This window comes from Rhinopithecus bieti, unplaced genomic scaffold (genome assembly GCF_001698545.2).
Source record: "Rhinopithecus bieti isolate Rb0 unplaced genomic scaffold, ASM169854v2 scaffold_4908, whole genome shotgun sequence".
Lineage (NCBI taxonomy): Eukaryota > Metazoa > Chordata > Mammalia > Primates > Cercopithecidae > Rhinopithecus > Rhinopithecus bieti.
Genome location: NW_016804541.1, coordinates 217776 through 238259, shown reverse-complemented (window position 1 = coordinate 238259; position 20484 = coordinate 217776). Strand labels below are relative to the sequence as shown.

At 45.9% G+C, this 20484-nt stretch overlaps 1 long non-coding RNA gene across 1 annotated transcript in view; it reads left to right on the top strand.

Moving 5' to 3' along the window:
* The first annotated feature begins 12542 nt into the window (after nucleotides 1–12542).
* LOC108527645 (uncharacterized) overlaps nucleotides 12543–20484 on the top strand; it is an 11762-nt gene continuing 3820 nt past the window's right edge. Inside the window, exon 1 of the long non-coding RNA XR_001884873.1 lies at nucleotides 12543–12857. This is a non-coding gene — a long non-coding RNA (uncharacterized LOC108527645). The remainder of the gene's footprint in view (nucleotides 12858–20484) is intronic.

Genomic DNA, 20484 nt, shown 5'->3' with positions numbered 1-20484 from the left:
AAAAAAAAAAAAAGGAAAGAAAGAAAGCTAGTTCCGGCCGGGCACGGTGGTTCACACCTGTAATCCCAGCACTTTGGAAGGCCAAGGCGGGCGGATCATCTGAGGTCAGCCTGTCAGCCTGACCAACATGGAGAAACCTCTTCCCTACTAAAAATACAAAATTAGCCAGGTGTGGTGGCACAGGCCTGTAATCCCAGCTAATCAGGAGGCTGAGGCAGGAGAATCACTGAACCAGGGAGGTGGAGGTTGTGGTGAGCTGAGATCGAGCCATTGCACTCCAGCCTGGGCAACAAGAGCGAAACTCCATCTCAAAAAAAAAAAAAGAAAAGAAAAGAAAAGAAAAGAAATCTAGTTCCACATGTTATCTCTTTCCCCCCTCCCTCATCTGTCCTGCTCCTCCAACAAAAACATACAAATTTGAGCTTTAAGACATGCCTTCACCACAGCCACCCGGCTCTTTCCTGTACCCCTTGTCTAGGCCCAGAGTTGATAAAAGTGAATGATGGGTGTGTGGGCTTAGAGGCACTGCCCCAGGCCTCAGTTCTGGGAAAATGAACTGGATGATGAACAGTGACAGAAGGAGGAAGCAGCCATATAGAAAACTTAACCGCCCTGCTAAAGAGGCAGCCTAGATAATACGTACAACCCCAGCCTTCGAAATTAGACCGGAATGTAAAAGCCACCTGTGCCACTTACTGGTTGTGTAACTTAAAGTAAGCGGCTCAACTTCTCTGCGATTATTTCCCCATCTGCAAAATGGGGATAATAATAATAGTGCCCTGCATCATAACGTTCAGGGCATGAATAACCAAGATATTGCATGAAAAGTTTTAGTATGGTGCCTGGCATAGCAAACTCTCAATGATAGACAACTTCTATTGCCCTGTTCTTTAAATAGTCTTAGATCCTGGCAATCAGCCCTTAGAAGTCACGCTCCTCAGGATTCAAAGACAATGCCGCCCCTCACCTCTTCCCTACTCACCTGTCAGGGTGCCCTAGAGTGCTGTCATTTTCTCCTTCAAAGCTGCCTCTGATGTTCACTTCACCAGGATGATTCATCGGGATGGGTCAGGGCCAGTGGTGAGTTAGCCTGATAGCCCAGCTGGATCTTGCCCTGAAATCTGACGGAAGCACACTTCACCGCCCGTCAGGTCTAAAGTCCGGCATTGGTGAGCAGTAAGAAGAGCCCCCCTCTAGCGTGGGAGGAGGGGCTTCGAGTAGACCCCAATGCCCCACCATCGCCGGCTCTCCAGGAAGTGCCTCCCTGGTGGCATCCAGAAGAGGTGCCCAGGTCCTGTGTCTCCCCAGGGCACACTGGGGTTTGCCACTGGGGTTAGGTTTCCTGGGAACTTCTCAATGACACTATGAAAACCTAGCTCACCTCCTTGTTGATCTTACTCTCAGACACTAGAAGGTTTCCTAGGGCACTTAGAAGTTGAGTTCAGACAATAATAATATCCTGGTCCTCTGGTGAAATCGTTGGCATCTGAGGGGCTGCTTTGCGGTTCCCTCTGTTGGGCTTGTGGCTCCTGCCTTTGTGTGTTTAACCTTTAAACAAGGGGGTCGGCAGGAGGAAGCAAGCTATTCTGTCACAGCTGGTCCTGGAGATGCCAGAGGAGGCCCAAGCTGCAGCTTCCTAGTTAGCTTTGCCTTTCGCCTAAAGAGGATTTCAGGTATAGGGCAGGACACAGGGACCCAGACAGCACCAGGAATAAAAGCCAAGTATCTACTCCATGCTTTTGGTTCTGGCTGGCCGGGGCATCTGACACCAGGGAACATCTTTCCTTTCACAGTCTATTGTCCTGGGGCTTCAGTTACATTCTTGACTGAGAGCCCAGGAATGGGGATAGCGGGCACTCCAGAAATTAACCTCAGAGAGGTGACTGCGTGTGTTTTTAGCCTACTCTCCTCCCTAACAATGGTGCACACCATTGGTGTTCCAGGTGGAGGAGTCACTGCCCCTCCAGTAGCTGAGCAAACATCCCTTAGCCTTACATCTGGGATTAAAAGGAAGCAGGAGGTCAGCTTCCCACTCATTAGAGCTGGATTATCCTACGAGGGTTTGTATTGAGTGCATTGACAAAAGCATGGCACCCAAAAGAATGAGAAACAGTGATAGAATTTTGCTATTTTATATTTCAAAAAAAAGCATTGGCTAAATGTAGTGGCTCACGCCTGTAATCCCAGCACTTAGGGAGGCCAAGGCGGGAGGATCACTTGAGCCAAGGAGTTTAACACCAGCCTGGGCAACACGGCAAAACCCCATCTCTACAAAAAATATAAAAAATTAGCTAGGTGTGGTGGCAGACACCTGTGGTCCCAGCTACTTTGGAGGCTGAAATGAGCCTAGGAAGTCTAGACTGCAGTGAACCGTGATCACACCACTGCACTCCAGCCTGGGCGGGCAACAGAACGAGACCCTGTCTCAAAAAAAAAAAAAAAAAAAAAAAAAACATTGAAAAAGTCATTATTGGAAAAATACGACTTGTTTAATAGTTTAGTGATGTTTTATCTTGAGTTACAAATCTCTGTGGTGCAAAGGATGTCTCATGCTAGCTGCACATCTCGTCGGTCTCCTAGCTCACCACCACAGAGAGTTGAGCCCTGCACAAGCCCCTGGTCTGTGCCTTTGACTCTCCCAAGGCCACCACCCCACCTTCCCCCACACTGAGAGCCATCAGCATCACCACCCCCACTGATCGTATGAAGACATGCCGACCACTTTTATACTGCATGTGCTATGTTGCATGTACTTTTGTGTATCTGCAACACTGATAAAAACCCAAGTTCAACCCTTAGTTCTTCCCAGTTAACAACTGGGGGATTTGAAATAAGTTACTCAGCCTGTCTGAATTTCAGTTTACTCCGCCTCTCTGAATGTCAGTTTCCTCCTCTGTAAGAGCCTGCACCTTATAGTTGTGTTAAAGAATTAAAGCTATCCCAGCTACTTGGGAGGCCGACATGGGAGGACTGCTTGAGGCCAGGAGTTCAAGACCAGCCTGGACCATAAGCAAGACCCTGTCTCTACCAAAAAAAAAAAAAAAAAAGGTGTTTTAGTTAGCCAGGTGTGGTGGTGCATCCGCGTAGCCCTAGCTACTTGGGAGCCTGAGGTGGAAGGACCACTTGAGCCCAGGAGTTGGAGACTACCGTGAGCTATGATCTTGCCACTGCATTCCAGCCTGGATGACAGTTGCTCTGACCCTCATCTCTAAAAAAAAAAAAGGAAAAAAAAAGGCCAGGTGTGGTGACTCACATCTATAATCCCAGCACTTACGGAGGTTGAGGCAGGAAGATCACTTGAGCCCAGGAGTTCAAGACCAGCCTGGGCAACATAGTGAGACCTCATCTCTACAAAAAAAAAAAAAAAAAGATTAATAATTAGCCAGGCGTGGTGGCATGCACCTGTAGTGCCATCTACTTGAGAAGCTGAGCGGGAGGATCGCCTGAGCCCAGGAGGTCGAGACTGCAGTGAGCCATGATTGCACCACTGCATTCCAGCCTGGGCAATGGAATGAGACCCTGCCTCTATTTAAATAAGTAAATAAACAAACAAACAAATAAGAATAAAAGGTAAAACATGTCTGAGGCCTGGTACATGGCGGACTACCTATAAACATTAGAATTATTCATGCCCTTTCTTCACTCCTGATCCACCTAAAAAGAAGAGAGTAGGTCCCTTCTCTAGGGAAAAGAAACCACAACCACCAACCATCTCAGCTTGAGAGACTTGTAGCGAAGCTTTCCCCAGTGAAGCAACCTCGGGAGTCTCCGGCCTCCATTGCCCCACACCTTGGAAGGGAAGGGGCTTCTCTGGAGAGAGGTTTGTTCAAATGTCATTATTTTCTGAAATCATTGCCCAATTTTTCCTGTTTTAGAGTCAGCCATCCACTACGCACCAGGTGAGTGCGCCTGAGAAGCCCATAGCTGAGCAGTCCTCGGGGAGTGAGATCATCTGGAAAGCCAGGGTCAGCCTGGAGCCTCCCTTAGTTTCAGCAACTCATGCACGTCAAGACAGGCCCCTTCCCCAAGCCACAGGGAAACGGTGTGGGAGGGTGAGGAAAGGTGTAGAGAGGCACTCCCCACAGTTTAATGAGCACAGGAGCCTGCCAGGGATCTTGTCCAAATGCAGATTCTGCAGTGGTGGGGGCTGGCTCCAGCCTCTGCATTTCTTGCCAGCTCTGGGTGTTGCCAGTGCTGCTGGCCTGTGGGCCACACTTTGAGTAGCAGGGCTCTGAGATATGATGTGGTGTGTAACATGGGCATTATCCAGAGGGACTGTAGGTGTCACGGTGGTTGATGGCAAGCAAAAGAAACCAGTTCATACAGCTTAGGATTCTCAGCCCTGGAAGGGAGCACCAATGGCCAGGCTCTGGGCCTCATACCAGCCTCAGCCCTGGGACGGTAAGGCCCTGGGAGGAGTTCCATCAGACTGTGTACAGTGAAAAAGAGGTCATTCCTCAATTGTACGTCGGAAAATCGGGGCATCTTAGGAAGGGGACATGAGCACGGTGTCCAAAACCCACAAATGCCCACTCCAGCGGGGATTTCTTGGAGCCAGGTGAGTGGGTGGAGAGTGAAATCTGGAGGCCTTGATGAGTCTGAGACAGTGCCACAATGCAGTAGTATGATTGTAGCTCACTGCAGCCTCCAACTCCTGGGCCCAAGCAATCCTCCCTCCCGCCTCAGCCTCCTGAGTAGCTGGGATTACAGGCAGGCGCCACCACACCCAGCTAATATTTTTTTATTTTTTGTAGAGACAGGGTCTCACTATGTTGCCCAGGCTGGTCTCAAACTCCTGGCCTCAAGTGATCTTTCCACCTCAGCCTCCCAAAGTGCTAGGATTACAGGCGTGAGCCACCGCACCCGGCCCCTTCTTAAATTTTGCAAGCTAGGTGCTTCACCTGACTCTAGCCCGGCTAAGGAAGAGTAGTCACACTTTGGTCTCCTCTTTACTCTTCCACCTGGGCCAGCTACCTCTGGGCCTCTGTCTTTTCCCTCAAGCAAATAAGAACAAGGTAATAGTGAGGAAGAACGTTGCTTACCATAAACATCTTCAGAACTTATTCACCTTGAAATGGGTAGCACCTGACCCAGGGCCCGGCATGCTCAATCAATGTTTGTTCAATGAATGAATCAATCCCACCACTAACTGGAAAGGACCTTTCATTGTTTAACAGTCTCTCTCAGAGGGCAGAGGCTGTTCTTGCATCATCTTGCACTTAGTGTGTTCCTGGAATGTAATAGAGGTCAACAGAAGTCTACTGAACTTGATGAAGGTGAAACTCATTTCACCTGAAGGTAAAGTTAGTAGTTGTTTACAAGGTGTCAGATGAGGGATCGTCTCCAAAATATTTTCAACTCTTTTGAAATTCCTCTGTTAATAACTTATTCCTTTGACTTGCATTTTCCTCACCCACTTGTCTTGTTTTAAAATGCCAGTGCCAGTAGGGAAAGGTTACATTAACCAAAAACCAAACTTTAACTTCTTTGCATGTTTGCCCTGGGGAACCTCTAAATCAGAGTTTGGCAAACTATGGTCTGCGGGCAAAATTCGGCCCACCACCTGTTTTTGTACAACCTGAGAGCTAAGAATGGCTTTTTAATTTTTTAGTGGTTGGAAAAAAAACTCAAAAGAGGAATAATAGTTTATGACATGTGAAGATTATATGAAATTCAAATTTCAGTGTTTGCAAATAAGGTTTTATTGGAACATAGCTGCATTGATTCACTTGTGCAGTGTCTGTGGCTGCTTTGGTGCTATGGTGACAGACTTGAGAAGTTGTGACAGAGACCTCATGGCCCACAAAGTTTAAGATATTTGCTGTCTGGCCCTTTACAGAAAGTTTGTTGACGCTGAACGGAAGCTGCCTCTACTCCTGTGTTTATCCCATCAACCTGTTTTGGTAATTTTTTAACAAAATCACTAGATACAATCTCATTTTAATAGAAACGATCACTTAGAGAGATAGATTCCCAGAGAGTTTATGTGTAAATAGAAGTCTTATTAATGGAATCATATTTTTAATATTTCTGTTTAAAATGTTTTAGATTAGAGAAATGAAGATGTCTCTTCTAGTTTTGGAGGACAGGTTTGTCAGAAGCAGGGACTGTGTTGCCCTAGAGACATCTCCTTTTTATCTTGTCTTTTGATTTTGTTTTTGTTTTGTTTTGTTTAAGACAGGGTCTTGCTCTGTTGTCCAGGCTGGAGTGCAGTGGTGCTATCGTAACTCACCGCAGCCTGGAACTCCTGGGCTTAAGTGATTCCCCCACCTCAGCCTCCTGAGTAGCTGGGACTACAGGTGCGTACCACCATGCCTAGATACATTTTTTGTATTTTTTTGTAGAAACAGGGTTTCTCTATGTTGCCCAGGCTAGTCTTTTGTAGAAACAGGGTTTCTCTATGTTGCCCAGTCTCCTGAGCTCAAGTGATCCTCCTGCCTTGGCCTCCCAAAGTGCTGGGATTACAGGCATGAGCCACAGTGCCTGGCCTAGTTTGTCTTTTACTGTGGGTCATTCTCGGAGCTCAGGCCTATCGGCACTGGTGCATACCATACTTAATCTCAGAGCCTCAGCTCCCTGGAGGCAGACTGAAAGCAGGGTCTAGGGCAAGTATGTCGAAGCTGTAGTTTTGAGTTATGACCCAAGCAAGGGAGAGACTTTTCCCAGGGGTAGAGAAGGACATGATTTACTGGAATAGTCCCAAGAATATGCCAGGAAATCATTTGTCTGCAGCTAAATGGTTTCCATACTGCAATGAGTAAGAGGAGTAAACAGGCAAGGATAGGAATTCCAGAAGTGGTTTTCTCCCATTCTCCCCACCCCAAGTTTACTGGTAAATGTGTGATTTGTCATTTTGCCCCCTGCACCTCATATCCCCACATGTACTCTCTCCCCAAACTTATGGTTTTGTAGCTGATCAACTTCAAACAAAGTACACTTGGGCTGGGTTGCCAGCATAAGAATTTTCAAGTAGAGAAAGCTGGTGAAATCGGATCCTATGTGATTCCCCTGGTTCTATGGAATTCTAGACTTTCCCGGATTTGCCAGAGAGATTTTGTTGGTCTCACCAATATGAGCCTTGAGTGTTACAGCAGAGTAATGCATAAGAATTCCCGGGTCAACAGCAGCATGTGAGTCTTCTGGGGCATTCTGCATCGCTGAGAGCAATTTTAAAGTCCATTCCACCGACAGGATGTGAAATGAGGGGAGTTCATGGAAGGCGGCAGTCTTTTACTCTGCCTGCCCGCCTCAGTTGATAGTGAAGCTTTCAAACTCCCTGTTTTCATAGTTTAATGGAGTGTATGTTATGAAATGCCTTTAAACAAAGAATCCCCAGTCTTTTCCTGATGTGAAGAAACTTTGAATTTTCCCAGAGTCATAAAATCAGAGATACTAGAATTGGAAGGGAGACCTCGTTTTACAGATGTACGTAGAACTGAAGCCCAGATTGCACTTGCTGAAGCAAGTTGCCCAAGATCTGCAGCTAAGGGGCAGCAGGGTTCACGTTACACTCCAGGGTCCCTGACGTCACATCCCGAGCATTTCCCCTTATGCTACAGTCTCCCCATGGCTGATCGGGGTGGGAAGTGGGGGCAGAACTACAAAGGCACATTCTTGGTAGATGGGACCAAGTCATCCAAAAGAAGACAGGAGCTCCTATATGCCAGAGGGTGGAAGCACTGATGGCTGCCACCTCTGTCTCTGATACACACTATTGATGTTTATATATATATATAAATATAATATATTATTAAAACTATGATATATAAATATTATATTTATATAATAATAAATATAATATATATTCATATTAATATATAATATATAATATATATATATATGTATTAATATATATTAAATTATATATATATATAATATTTTAATTATATATATATAAATATATATAAGTAAATTTATATATTTAGACAGAGTTTCGCTCTTGTCACCCAGGATGGAGTGCAGTGGCACGATCTCAGCTTACTGCAACCTCCGCCTCCCGGATTCAAGTGATTCTCCCGCCTCAGCCTCCCAAGTAGCTGGAATTACAGGCTCTCGTCACCATGCCCAGCTAATTTTTGTATTTTTTAGTAGAGACAAGGTCTTGAACTCCTGACCTCAGGTGATCCATCCGCCTCGGCCTCCCAAAATGCTGGAATTACAGGCGTGAGCCACCACGCCCAGCGATGTTCCTTTATATTATGTAAAGTAGGAAACCACAGCTTCAGGACACTTGCCCTAGACCCCGCCAATTCTAAGCTGCCACTGGTTCTATGGGCTTTTCATTGCTTGCCTTATTTAATACAACTGCATGAGTAGGTAATATCCCCATTTTAACTGCTAACAAAATTGAGGCTCAGAAATGGGCACAGAGCTGGGAAGTGGTAGAGCTGGGATCAGAACACAGGACTGGCTAGGGGCAAAGCTCACTCTTTTCTTTTTTTTTTTTTTAATTATTTTATGCTGCTTCTCTGCAGAGAATGCTAATGAGATGCATTCTCATGAGGGGAAGAGGAGGCGGTCAGTTTGAGGATGAGTCAGGCAAGGCTTCCTAATGGACGGCCCATCTGCCCTTCAGGGAGCCCAGGGTTGAGCTGTGCGGTGGAAGTCCAAAGGAGAAAACAAGCTGCCCCCAGCTGAGAGAGCTGATCCCCTTCCCCCAGAGTGTGGCCCATGGCCTCACTTCTCCCTGTCCCCTGTGACGCGTAGGGCAGAGCAGTGTACTCATGCCCATACTGGCTGCTCCTGTATGATAAGAGATAAAGAGTGGATTGTATCCTAAACCAGGGCTAAGTTTTATGCTGTCCTTTTTCAAGAAGAAAAACAATTATTACATACTGTGTATGGTGTCACCTCTTAAGAAAAATCCCCCCAAAAAGGGTGGGCGCGGTGGCTCACGCCTGTAATCCCAGCATTTGAGGAGGCCGAGGTGGGTGGATCACTTGAGATCAGGAGTTTGAGAGCAGCCTGGCCAACATAGTGAAACACCGTCTCTACTAAAAACACAAAAATTAGCCGGGCGTGGTGGTGGGTGCCTGTAATCCCAGCTAATCAGGAGGCTGAGGCCTGAGAATCGCTTGAACCCGGGAGGCAGAGGTTACAGTGCGCTGAGATCGCGCCACTGCATTCCAGCCTGGCTGACAGAGCGAGACTCCGTCTCAAAAAACAAAAAAGGAAAGAAAAAAAAGAAAAATCCCCCAAAAGGACTGGGCATTTGAACCCAGCACATGCTGACCACGCCAACAGAATTAGCCTTGTCGTTCTTTCACTGGTTCATCTGGGTGTGTGTGTGTTCAGGGGGTGATGGGAGCTCGTAGACCAGGAGGTGCCGGGTCTCTGTTCCCTCAGTAGCACCACTGTGCCGTTAAATGGACTGGTGCCATTAAATGGACTGTCACACATAAATTTCAGTCCAGACACCCCTGCCCACCAGGGCCATATTATCACTGTGTGGACCTGGACCCTGGGCACTGTAGCCTTCATGCACCTCTTTATGAAAAAAAAATATTAAAAATCATACTTTACATCTGCATTGGTAAGAAGACAAATAGATTTGTATTACATATTAAGACTTTGTATTTGACCTAAAAGTTATTTTTTTCTCCCGATTTTAAAAGAAATCGCATCATTTCCATGGATCCTATTGTGGGTCCTGGGCACTGTGCCTGCTGTGGCTAATGGGGAAGCTGGCCCTGTTCCCACCCCGGCCTCTCCCCACCCCCACCCTCTGCAGCGCTGTTTACTTCAACAAGCAGAGAGCTTCTGTTTGCTGAAGGAAATTCACAGTGCAGTGCATTTCTTCCCTGAAGAAAGCCCAGTAATAAAAGGCAGTCAGGGAGAAAACGGGACCTTGAGGAAGCCCAGGACTGCAAGTTGAGAGGTTGGATCTCAGCTGGGGCTTTGCTACAGGGCTCCTCAGTTGTCCCATAGAGACATAGCTCTGTCTCTCAGGGGTAGGCTGAAGGTCAAAGGAGCCCAGAGGCAGGATCAGGAGCAGTTGAAATAAAGCCAGAATTCACATTCATCTTATTACTTTCTTCTCTGTTTTTGAGACAGGGTATCTCTCTATTACCCAGGCCGTAGTGCAGTGGTGCAGTCATGGCTAACTGCAGCCTCAATTTCCCAGGCTTAAGTGATCCAGATGCCTGAGTAGCTGGGACTACAAATGTGCACCACTACGCCCAACTAATTTTACTAGTAGTAGTAGTAATAGTAGTAGTGGTAGTAGTAGTATTTGTAAAGACGGGGTCTCCCTATGTTGCCCAGGCTAGTCTCAAACTCCTGAGCTCAAGCAATCCTCCCACCTTGGCTTTCCAAAGTTCTGAGATTACAGGCATGAGCCACTGCATCCAGCCTCATCTTACTACTTTTTTTATGGTGAGAATAGGCCAAAAGGCAAGCAAAAACCTTATCCTGAGAGATGGTGAGATCCCCATCCTGGGATGTGTCCAGCAGCAGTTCCTGCCCAGGAAGCTCTGGAAGGGATGGAGGCATCGGATAATGCTTGTGCAGAGATGCAGCAATGTTGCTCTGCAGATTCAAGGGGAATAGGGACTGCAGGGATTCCTGGCTGTTTGAAAGAGAAGCAGCCAGACAAGGGAAGTGGTTGATGTGATGCAGGCTCCCTGGAGAGCTGCCCTTGGCAGGATGTGGAGTGAGAGAGGGTGGGCACTGGGAGGGAAAGGGTGGAGCCAAGCAGATGCCAGGAGCTTGCAAGGTATGTAAGTGCCAGTTCTCAATGGTCCTCAGAATGTGTCCAGGTACCAACCTCATGAAATGTCCATGTAACAATGAAGGAGCTGGGCTTTGCGGTCAGTTTTGATACCAGTGGAAACTGAAACACAGGCAGATAGACACGCAGGAGCAGGGAGCAGGGAATGAGAAAGAGGCTGGGAATGAGGTGAGGGGTGGGGCAAAATCTTGGGAAGGGCTCTCAGCAACCACCAGGAGAGCCCCGGGACAGGGCCTCTGGTCAATGAGCTTTTTTCAAAGGCCTGTGAAAATACGTGACATGCCAAAAATAAAATAATAATAATAATAAAAAAGCTATTGTATCTAAAATATAAAGGGAAAAGTATGAAATTGAAAGGAATACACTTTAATTAAATGTCTATAAAACAAACAATGTCAACTTCATTCATGTTTAAATTTAGTGCTTCTGGATTCTCTATTTGAAAATAATGCTAAAGTTTGGTTTTCTCCCTCTATAAAATGTACTGTGCATGCACAGTGCCGGCCTGGAGAACATAGCCAGACGTGTAGTCAGTGAGCAGCTAGAATTTCAAAAGCAAGATTAATAAAGTCTTTTTGATCCTTTCCACAGCAAAAATGTGACACTCAATGTGAAATATGGGTATATTCTAATGTGTTTGATACGATGTGGAATGCTGACTCCGTAACTAATGACCCTGGGACCTGTAATGGTCTTAAACTGGCCCTGGAATGGGGTCCAGGCTAAATTGAACCAAATCTCAGAGGGGTGAAATGAGGGCCCAGCTGATGTCTGGGTAATAACAAGATTAGATGGAACCTCAGAACCTTCCATCTGAACACAAGTGCTTTTAACCCTGAAGGGCTGTTGAGACAGATGAGCTTTTAGAGGGTGGAGGTGAAGTTCTCTGGGAGGAAGAAGCACCTTTCAAGCGTGATGAACTGTTAAGTTAGGTCTCCACTAGGGCTAATGTAACTCAGGAAACAGAAAGTGAGCCAGACCAAGTGGGTGGTAAATGACTGCTTGACTGGGGGCTGGTGGCTGATGGCGGGTGACTGGTGCAGAGTCAGCCGCGGTAGGTCTCCTGACTGCAGCTGGGATGTGTCACCCACTCCAGCACTAAAATTCAACACTGATTGCCAATTCCCCTTTGAAGGGTACATTATTTTCTTTAATGATTTCACTCTTCCACTTGAGAAAAGGGAGGAGGAAAACAATTGCGTTCTCCAGACACCTCTTGCCCCCTCGTTCTCTGCCTTTGATCCTGTTCCCAAACTTAGCTGTTACATGCCCTCCCTGTCACGCCCAGCTGTGTAGCCTCCCTGCCCAGCCCTCCCCAGCCAGGTTTCTTTGGCTGTGAGACAGCAAAGGTGCCAAACAGACAGCCCTTCTGCCCTCTCTCAGGCTACGTTCAGAGTTGGGAGCAGAGAGGCCAGACGGAGGAGGATGCCACCCAGCCTGGCCACACAGGGCCCAAGGTGACTGGGAGGACCCAGGCTTCCCTCTCACCCCACCCCAGTGGCTCCGGGCAAATGACCTCAGCCTGAAGTGGCCAGTGAGGAGGCGTTTGTAGGGCCACTGGGGTTTGCCAGCTCCTCACTGGCAGATGACCTGGGAGAGGCAGTTTAATAGGTGTGTGTGCCCTTCTGTCATGCGTGTCAGTGACCAGAAAGGCAGAGACCAAAGAGCAAAGGTGAGCAGTGACCCTCTCCCAGCGAACAGGCCTGGCCCTCCTTCCCCAAGAGCTGTCCCCAGCCCTCCCCCACCCTCCATGAAAGATAGCACACGTGGCCACTGTGGTTTTCATAATAATGAACTCATGAGGAACTAAAATTCACCTAGCACTTTCCGGCTCCCAGAGAGCATTTCCATTTTATTTGATAGTGACAGTGATGCTGGGAACAAAGCAGGACAGGCATCAGCACTGTCTCTGTGTAATCGGTGACAACACGGTTCCAGGGTGCACTGGCTTGGCCAGTGTTCTGTGGCTAAGATGGGGACAAGCCCAGTGAGATTCAAACCTGAGTCTTCTGACTCCAAGACCCATAGTGAGCGGGCTTCAACCCTGAGAACCAACAGGGAAGCACCAGCTCTCACTGAGGAGGCGAGCAGGAAATGAGTGTGGATTTGGAGTTGGGATGCACACAGGGTGAGTAGCCGTGACCCTAGAATCAGAATATCTGTCTCAAGAAGCTTTCGGGGCTTTTTGTGCACCCAAAGACCCAATCTGCTGAATCATTAATTCACTCAATTTAATCCATTTGTCAAATGATTAATTCACTGATTTTTCCAAATTTACTTGTTGTAGTCGTAACAGCTTGAACAGTAATGTTTTAACAGTGAAAATGTTGGCCAAACAAACATCTGTAGAAATTAACATGTTTTGCACATGAAACGCTACCTTCTGGGCAGAATTCCAGCCTTGAACTATATGATTAGATTGTCTTGGGTACCTCTGGTTTCTTTACGTGCTTTTGAATGTAAGTGTATATTTTCAAACTTGAAACACTTGAAATATTTTTTCATCAGTTTCTCAAAAGACATTTAAGCCTTAACTTGATTGAGGAAGTGTGGAGAAGTAGGTACACAGAAGAACCTGGCCCTGGAGGCAGCCCTGCCTGGTATGTGAGCCAGCTCTGCCCCTGTCTTAGCTTTGGCACCTTGGTCGAGTGACTTAGACATATATGATAGGAGCTCGGCCATATCGCTTACAAATATTAGGGGGAAAAAACACATCATAGCAATAACAAGGTTATTTCTAGGTGGTGGATTGTGAGTAACTTTACTTGCCTTTTAAAATACTTTTTATTATTTATTTATTTATTTATTTTGAGACGGAGTCTCGCTTTGTCACCAGGCTGGAGTGCAGTGGCACCATCTCGGCTCACTGCAACCTCCACCTCCCGGGTTCAAGTGGTACTTCTGCCTCAGTCTCCTGAGTAGCTGGGATTACAGGCATGCGCCACCACGCCCGGCTAATTTTTGTATTTTTAGTAGAGACGGGGTTTCACCATGTTGGCCAGGCTGGTCTCGAACTTCCGACCTCAGGCAATCCGCCTGCATCAGCCTCCCAAAATGCTGGGATTACCGGCGTGAGCCACCGTGCCTGGCTAAATACTTTTTGATGTTTTAAAACATCCCTTGAATAATTTTAAGTGTTCACTGTGGAAGAGGAGCCACACCAGAGGGCGTCATATATGTTATTTTAAACCATATATGTTGTTTTAAACTTCATATATGTTGTCATAAACCCACAAGCTAGGTAATATTATCACTCATTTACAAAGAAACTGAGATTCCAAAGCATTAAGTAACTTGCACAAATCCCACAACTCTAATGAGCCTGACTTCCAACCTGTCTGACTTCAAAGCTCATGCTAATTTGTACTTTCTCTGGCTCAACTGGTGTCCTCCTCTATTAAATGGGTGTAATATTTGTATCTTAAAATATGGTGGGAGGATGGAATGAAATGATAGGTATGAAAGTCCACCGCAAATGATAAAGCCTTCAACAAAGAATATTAATAATGGGTAACGTACACATAGTGTGCGCCCGGTACTGGGCCGTTTCAAGGGCTTTGTAGATACCACGTTCCCTTAATCGTCTCAGTGATCCTGTGAGGCAGGTGGCCATTATCCCCATTTTACAGAAAGGATATTGAAGAACAGAGAAGCTAAGTAATATGCCAGGGTCAGACCACTGCACATTATACCAGTTATCCAGATGGGAGCCTTTCAATTATAAATGACTCCCAAGTCACCTGTTTCCCAATCTTCTCCCCAACTCCTTCCCCAGGGATACACTGTACCTTACTAGGTGGCAGGTAGTCCACCTGGCTCAGCAGGAGGTCAGAGATGAGAGGTCAGGCATTAGGTTCAGCGCTCCATGGTATGCACGGACCTTGCTTTCTGAGGACTACCTGGGACAACCACGCACTCCAAAGACACTGCTGCCACCTACTGTTCACACATTCTCTACCCAATGGCTTCTCCCCAGCACCTACATGCATGAGCCTCTCAAGAACATTACCGTCTTTCCCAGACCCGTTCTGCAGCCTGGGTAAAAGAATTTAAACTTTTGCTCAATTTCAAATGCAAGAAGGGTAAACCCTTAGAAATAGAAGAACTTGAATAAGGGAGCTGAGACACACTTCTGAGCAGCGTGACCTCGGGGCCCTTAGCCTCTTTAAGTCTGTTTCCTCATTTGTAAAATGAAGACACCATAATAACATGTGCTTCATGCAATTGTTTTTAAGATAAAATAAGATTTTTTTTTCCAATCTACAAGTTATTTTCCTATCAGAAAAAAAACGTTAAATATGTAAAGGGCAAGGCAGGATGGGACACAATTAAACATCCTAAATACCTAAAACCATCTCTGCTTACATTACCGTTTTTAACAAATCTTTAACATTTTTTCATAATAAGGCATCTTGATTTATATTTTGCTACTGATTTTGACCTTATCAAAGTAAATTCTGTCATTCTATTTGCATTTTATTGAGTATCTGAACCAGAAATGTGAAATGGGGAAAAGGTTACCTGATTTTTTTTTTAATGAAAAAAGCTTTCATAATTAAAATGGTCTCTTCCATCTGAGATTCTCAGAATATTTCCAAGATTCTGGTTCACAAGTTTCACATCACTTCTTTCAGGCAAATGGGCAACCGGAAACAGAAAATTGGAGTGGCCTTTTTCCACTTAAGTTCCCTTGGGAACTGACGCAAATAGCAAAGCTAAGAGGCCTGGCTCCCGCTATGCAGCTATAAACATCACACCAGATTCTGTTTGCCTGAAAACTCCTTCTGACTGAGTCTAGATGCCAGTTGTTAGATGATAGTCAATTTGCATGTTGTAATATTCCTGGATGCTTAACTTATGTTGCTGGTTTAGAAGTTCAGTAAAACTGAAACGGTGTTATTAAGTTCCAGTAAGAATGTGTAAACTATTTCAGTAGTATCCACCCTGCTGCATACCATAGACCTGGATGTCATGGTTTAAAGGGGCAGATCTAGCTGCTCTCACCCTCTCAAGGGGAGGTTGAGTACCAGCTCACTCTCCTATGTCCTTGGTATGGACAAAAGGCTAACTGAAGATACTATCAGCTACCTGGATTTATCTATCTGGTGACAAAACTTTTCCCTCTAAAAAAGTAGCCCTTGAAAAGTGTCTTTCCTTTGTGGAAATAAAAATAGCATTTTAAAAGAATAGCATTTGATACCTATTAAATTAGTAAAATTTTATAATAAATTGCCCAATGCTGGAATGTTAGCAATGAGATAAAATATGTTAACGGCATCAACATTTGTGGGATTTTGGAAAGCAATAAAATATATTTGCAGGAACTCTAAAGAGTTTTACCCTTTGAGCTAATAATTCTATCCTGGAGACTTTAGTTTTCAACAAAGGCAAAAAGCTATATTTAAGAAGCCAGTTGTTGTAGCATTATTTTTATTTTTTGAGACAGCATTTCGCTCTTGTTGCCCAGGCTGGAGTGCAACGGTGCAATCTCAGCATACTGCAACCTCCGCCTCCCAGGTTCAAATAATTCTCCTGCCTCAGCCTCCCAAGTAGCTGGAATTACAGGTGTATGCCACCATGCCCGGCTAATTTTGTATTTTTAGTAGAGATGGGGTTTCACTATTTTGGTCAGGCTGGTCTCGAACTCCTGACCTCAGGTGATCTGCCTACCACGGCCTCCCAATGTGCTGGGATTACAGGTGTGAGCCACCATGCCTGGCCTGTTTGTTGCAGTATTATTAATAGTAGAAAAAGAAAAACCTGGAGACAACCTACATCCTGACCCAAAAGGAATCACGATTAATTCAGTTCATGGAATGTTATTTCACCATTAAAATGATAAACACGGAGGCTATGTAGGAATGTGGATGCCTATCAAAGTATAATAACACAAAGAAGAAAAAAGAAATGTGGAGAAATGCTTAAGTGAAAAAAGGGCAGAATACCAAAATGATATGTACATTGTAACTACAGCCCTCTTAAGTGCTTCTGGATGCCAGCTAGGCTGTAATGGGCAAGAACACAGAGCCATGTTAAGATGATAGAATTCTGGATGATTTCTCTTTTTTTATTTCCAAATTCCCTTAATGTGTTTTCATTATAAAAAGAAAACTGGGGGCCGGGCGCGGTGGCTCAAGCCTGTAATCCCAGCACTTTGGGAGGCCGAGGCGGGCGGATCACGAGGTCAGGAGATCAAGACCATCCTGGCTAACACGGTGAAACCCCGTCTCTACTAAAAATACAAAAAACTAGCCAGACGCGGTGGCGGGCGCCTGTAGTCCCAGCTACTCGCGAGGCTGAGGCAGGAGAATGGCGTGAACCCAGGAGGCGGAGCTTGCAGTGAGCTGAGATCCAGCCACTGCACTCCAGCCTGGGCGACAGAGTGAGACTCCGTCAAAAAAAAAAAAAAAAAAGGAAAACTGGCCTTTCAGGGTGTAGATATTCTGAGTTAACCTAGTTACTCTACAGAGGACCTCTTTCTCCAATGGGGAGGCAGCCATGATCTATTTGGAAAAGCCAATGATTTCTCATTCTGTCGTAGTAAGCTGCAAGATAAATTCATCAAGCACTACAATGATCAAATATGATATACTGCAATTGGAAGAAGCAAGGCAGAAAAATATCCTCTATTAAAGAATCTTGTGCTCCTAAATTTTCAGTATGTTGATCTGGGTTGATCTGTGCTAAGGTGACACTCGTCTAGCCTTGATGGAAGAATTATAAAGTGACTATGAAATATGTCAAGGCCTGTTTCACTACCAACTTGCATTTGACTAGCACTTTATAATTGTATTTATTTATTTATTTATTTAGAGACAGTCTCACTCTGTCACCCAGGATGGAGTTCAGTGACGCAATCTCAGCTCACACTGACATCCGCTTCCCAGGCTCAAGCAATTCTTATGCTCCAGTCTCCCAAATAGCTGGGATTACAGGCACCCGCCACTATGCCCAGCTAATTTTTGTAAATTTAGCAGAGACAGGGTTTCACCATGTTGGCCAGGCTGGTCTCGAATTCCTGACCTCGAGTGATCCACCCACCTTGGCCTCCCAAAGTGCCGGGATTACAGGCATAAGCCACCGCACCCGGCCTATAATTTGTAAAATGTTTTCACATCTTTTATCAAGTTTGAGTTTCCCAACTCTGCATGGAAGGCAGGGCATGTAGTATTTTATACATGGGGACACTGAGGCTTAGAAAACTAAGTGATTTGCCCAAGCTCACACAGCTAGTAAACAGCAGAGCTGAAACTAAACGTTGGAGAGTTGTCTGTCATAAGGGGACATGCCTAAACACTCACTTTCAGTGAGTGTTAGCATGTAGCATATCAACTCTGAGCTACATGGATTATGGAGAAAATACTGATTGACTTTTTAAGTGCAGAAAGGAATTTTTTTTTTTTTTAGACGGAGTTTCTCTCTTGTTGCCCAGGCTGGAGTAGGATGGTGCAATCTCAGTTCACTGCAACCTCTGCTTCCCAGGTTCAAGCAATTCTCCTGCCTCAGCCTCCCGAGTAGCTGGGATTACAGGCATGTGCCACCACACCCAGCTAATTTTGTATTTTTTTAGTAAAGACGGGATTTCTCCATGTTGGTCAGGCTGGTCTCAAACTCCCAACCTCAGGTGATCTGCCCGCCTCGGACTCCCGAAGTGCTGGGATTATAGGCATGAGCCACCGTACCTGGCCTAGAAAGGAATGTTTTGTGAGGTATGAATGGTTAGTGTGCCTGGGGAGGCCCACGCAATGACCTGCTGGAGAGCCTGATAGCAACGTGGTAAGGCCAGAGTGTGGTACAATTGCAGGAAGATGACTCAGGACCTCGGTACCCACAAATAGGAGGCATCTATGAGAGGGAGGCAGAGGTATGCAGTGCCTGATGGAGACTTTGGGAGGAAGATCTAAGGGTGGACCTAGCTTTAGATCTTTGGTCCCGCAGTGATCAACAGAGCTCAGAGGAAAACCTTTCAAACTTAGACCGGGGCATAGAAATAAAGGGAATAACTCTTGAGATGGTTTCTAAGAAAGAACTAAGTAACTACACATTGATAGTAACAGTTATATTCCTAGCCTCCCTGTGGTTCCTCACATGTCTCTGGGTGCCTATGCTTGAGCCAGCAAGCTCGGGCTTCTCACGCTGGGATCTGCAGACTCACCCCCAGACACCTATGGAGTTTCAAATTCTGTCTTTCCATTTGATTACCATTTAAAATTAGATTCATGGTTGCAGGTTCTGGGTCCTCTGGCCAGCCACTGAGTACCATAACATGGTTTCACAATCTACATTGGCACTGTGTTTAGATGGGATTGAAGCCAAATAATGCTATTTGCATTGTCACAGGCTAGAGGGAAAAAGAATAGAGGTGGACTTACTATGTAAACAAGTAGAGGCCAAAGGACATCACAAAGCATTGTATGCAAAATGTTTTCCTAGTCACTCAAATGGAAAAATGGTGGATACCCAGAGTTAACACACAGTCCATGGGGTACAGGTATGGAATATGCTCAAGAAAAAATATCTGCCCACAACCCCCAGAGGGAGGTGCAGACACCAACCAAGCAAGCCAGAGTCAGGATCTGGTTCCTGGAGGCTGGAATCCAGGGAAGCCAGAGAGGAGAGAGCCAGAAGGTGAGTGAGTATCCATATTCTTCAACAGCAGTCCAGTGCTAAGACAGGGCATGAGACCAGATCCACCAGAAACCAGCCAGCATCTTAACCGGGGAGGAAGGAAGGTGTGTGCTGGGCAAGTGGGGCATGTGACAGAGTGGAACTGAAGTGGCCGTCACTTGCCCTTAGGCCAGCAGGTAAGATTGGGATGACCCATGTATCTTATGGTAATGAACAAAATCATTACCATGGCATTGTCTTTTTTTTTTTTTTTTTGAGACAGTCTTGCTCTGTCGCCCAGGTTAGCGTGCAGTGGCACGATCTTGGCTTACTGCAACCTCCGCCTCCCAGATTCAAGTGATTCTCATGCTTGAGCTTCCGGAGTAGCTGGGATTACAGGCGTATGCCACCACGCCCGGCTGGATTTTTGTATTTTTAGTAGAGATGGGGTTTCACCATGTTGGCCAGGCTGGTATTGAACTCCCAAACTCAGGCGATCCACCTGCCTCGGCCTCCCAAAGTGCTGGAATTTTTTTTTTTAAACACCCCCACCCCTTCAACCCCTCTCTATCGTGCAAAGTGCAGCCAAGGTGGAGAATCCTAGATGTTAATGATGAAGCCGGAGGTGTGGCTGGGGTCACTGCCCAGGTGTGTGTAGATCTCCACAATGAGGCACAGGGGCCTTCCTTAGAAGTGCATTGGGTATTAACAGTGATTAAGCATTAATTTGCTTTCCTCATTCCTTCCCCTTCTCATAATGTGTAATTGAACAAAAGTAATGGTGAGTTTGGAGCCCACTGGCCAGGCTCCCTGTCCAAGAGCCTTCAGCCTCATTCTAAGGTACACACTTCTCTCCCGCACTGTGTGCTGGGAGGCTGGGTTTCTAGCCTTTGGGTAGCAGAATCTGACTGAATGTTCCAAAGGGATCCACTCACTTTAACAAAGGACTTTCTTTTCTTTTTTTTTTTTTTTGAGACAGGGTCTTGCTCTGTTGCCCAGGCTGGAGTGCAGTAGCACAATCTCAGCTCACTATAATATCTGCCTCCCAGGTTCAAGCAATTCTCATGCCTCAGCCACCAAGTAGCTGGGATTACAGGCATGTGACACCACGCCCGGCTAATTTTGTATTTTAGTGGAGACGAGATTTC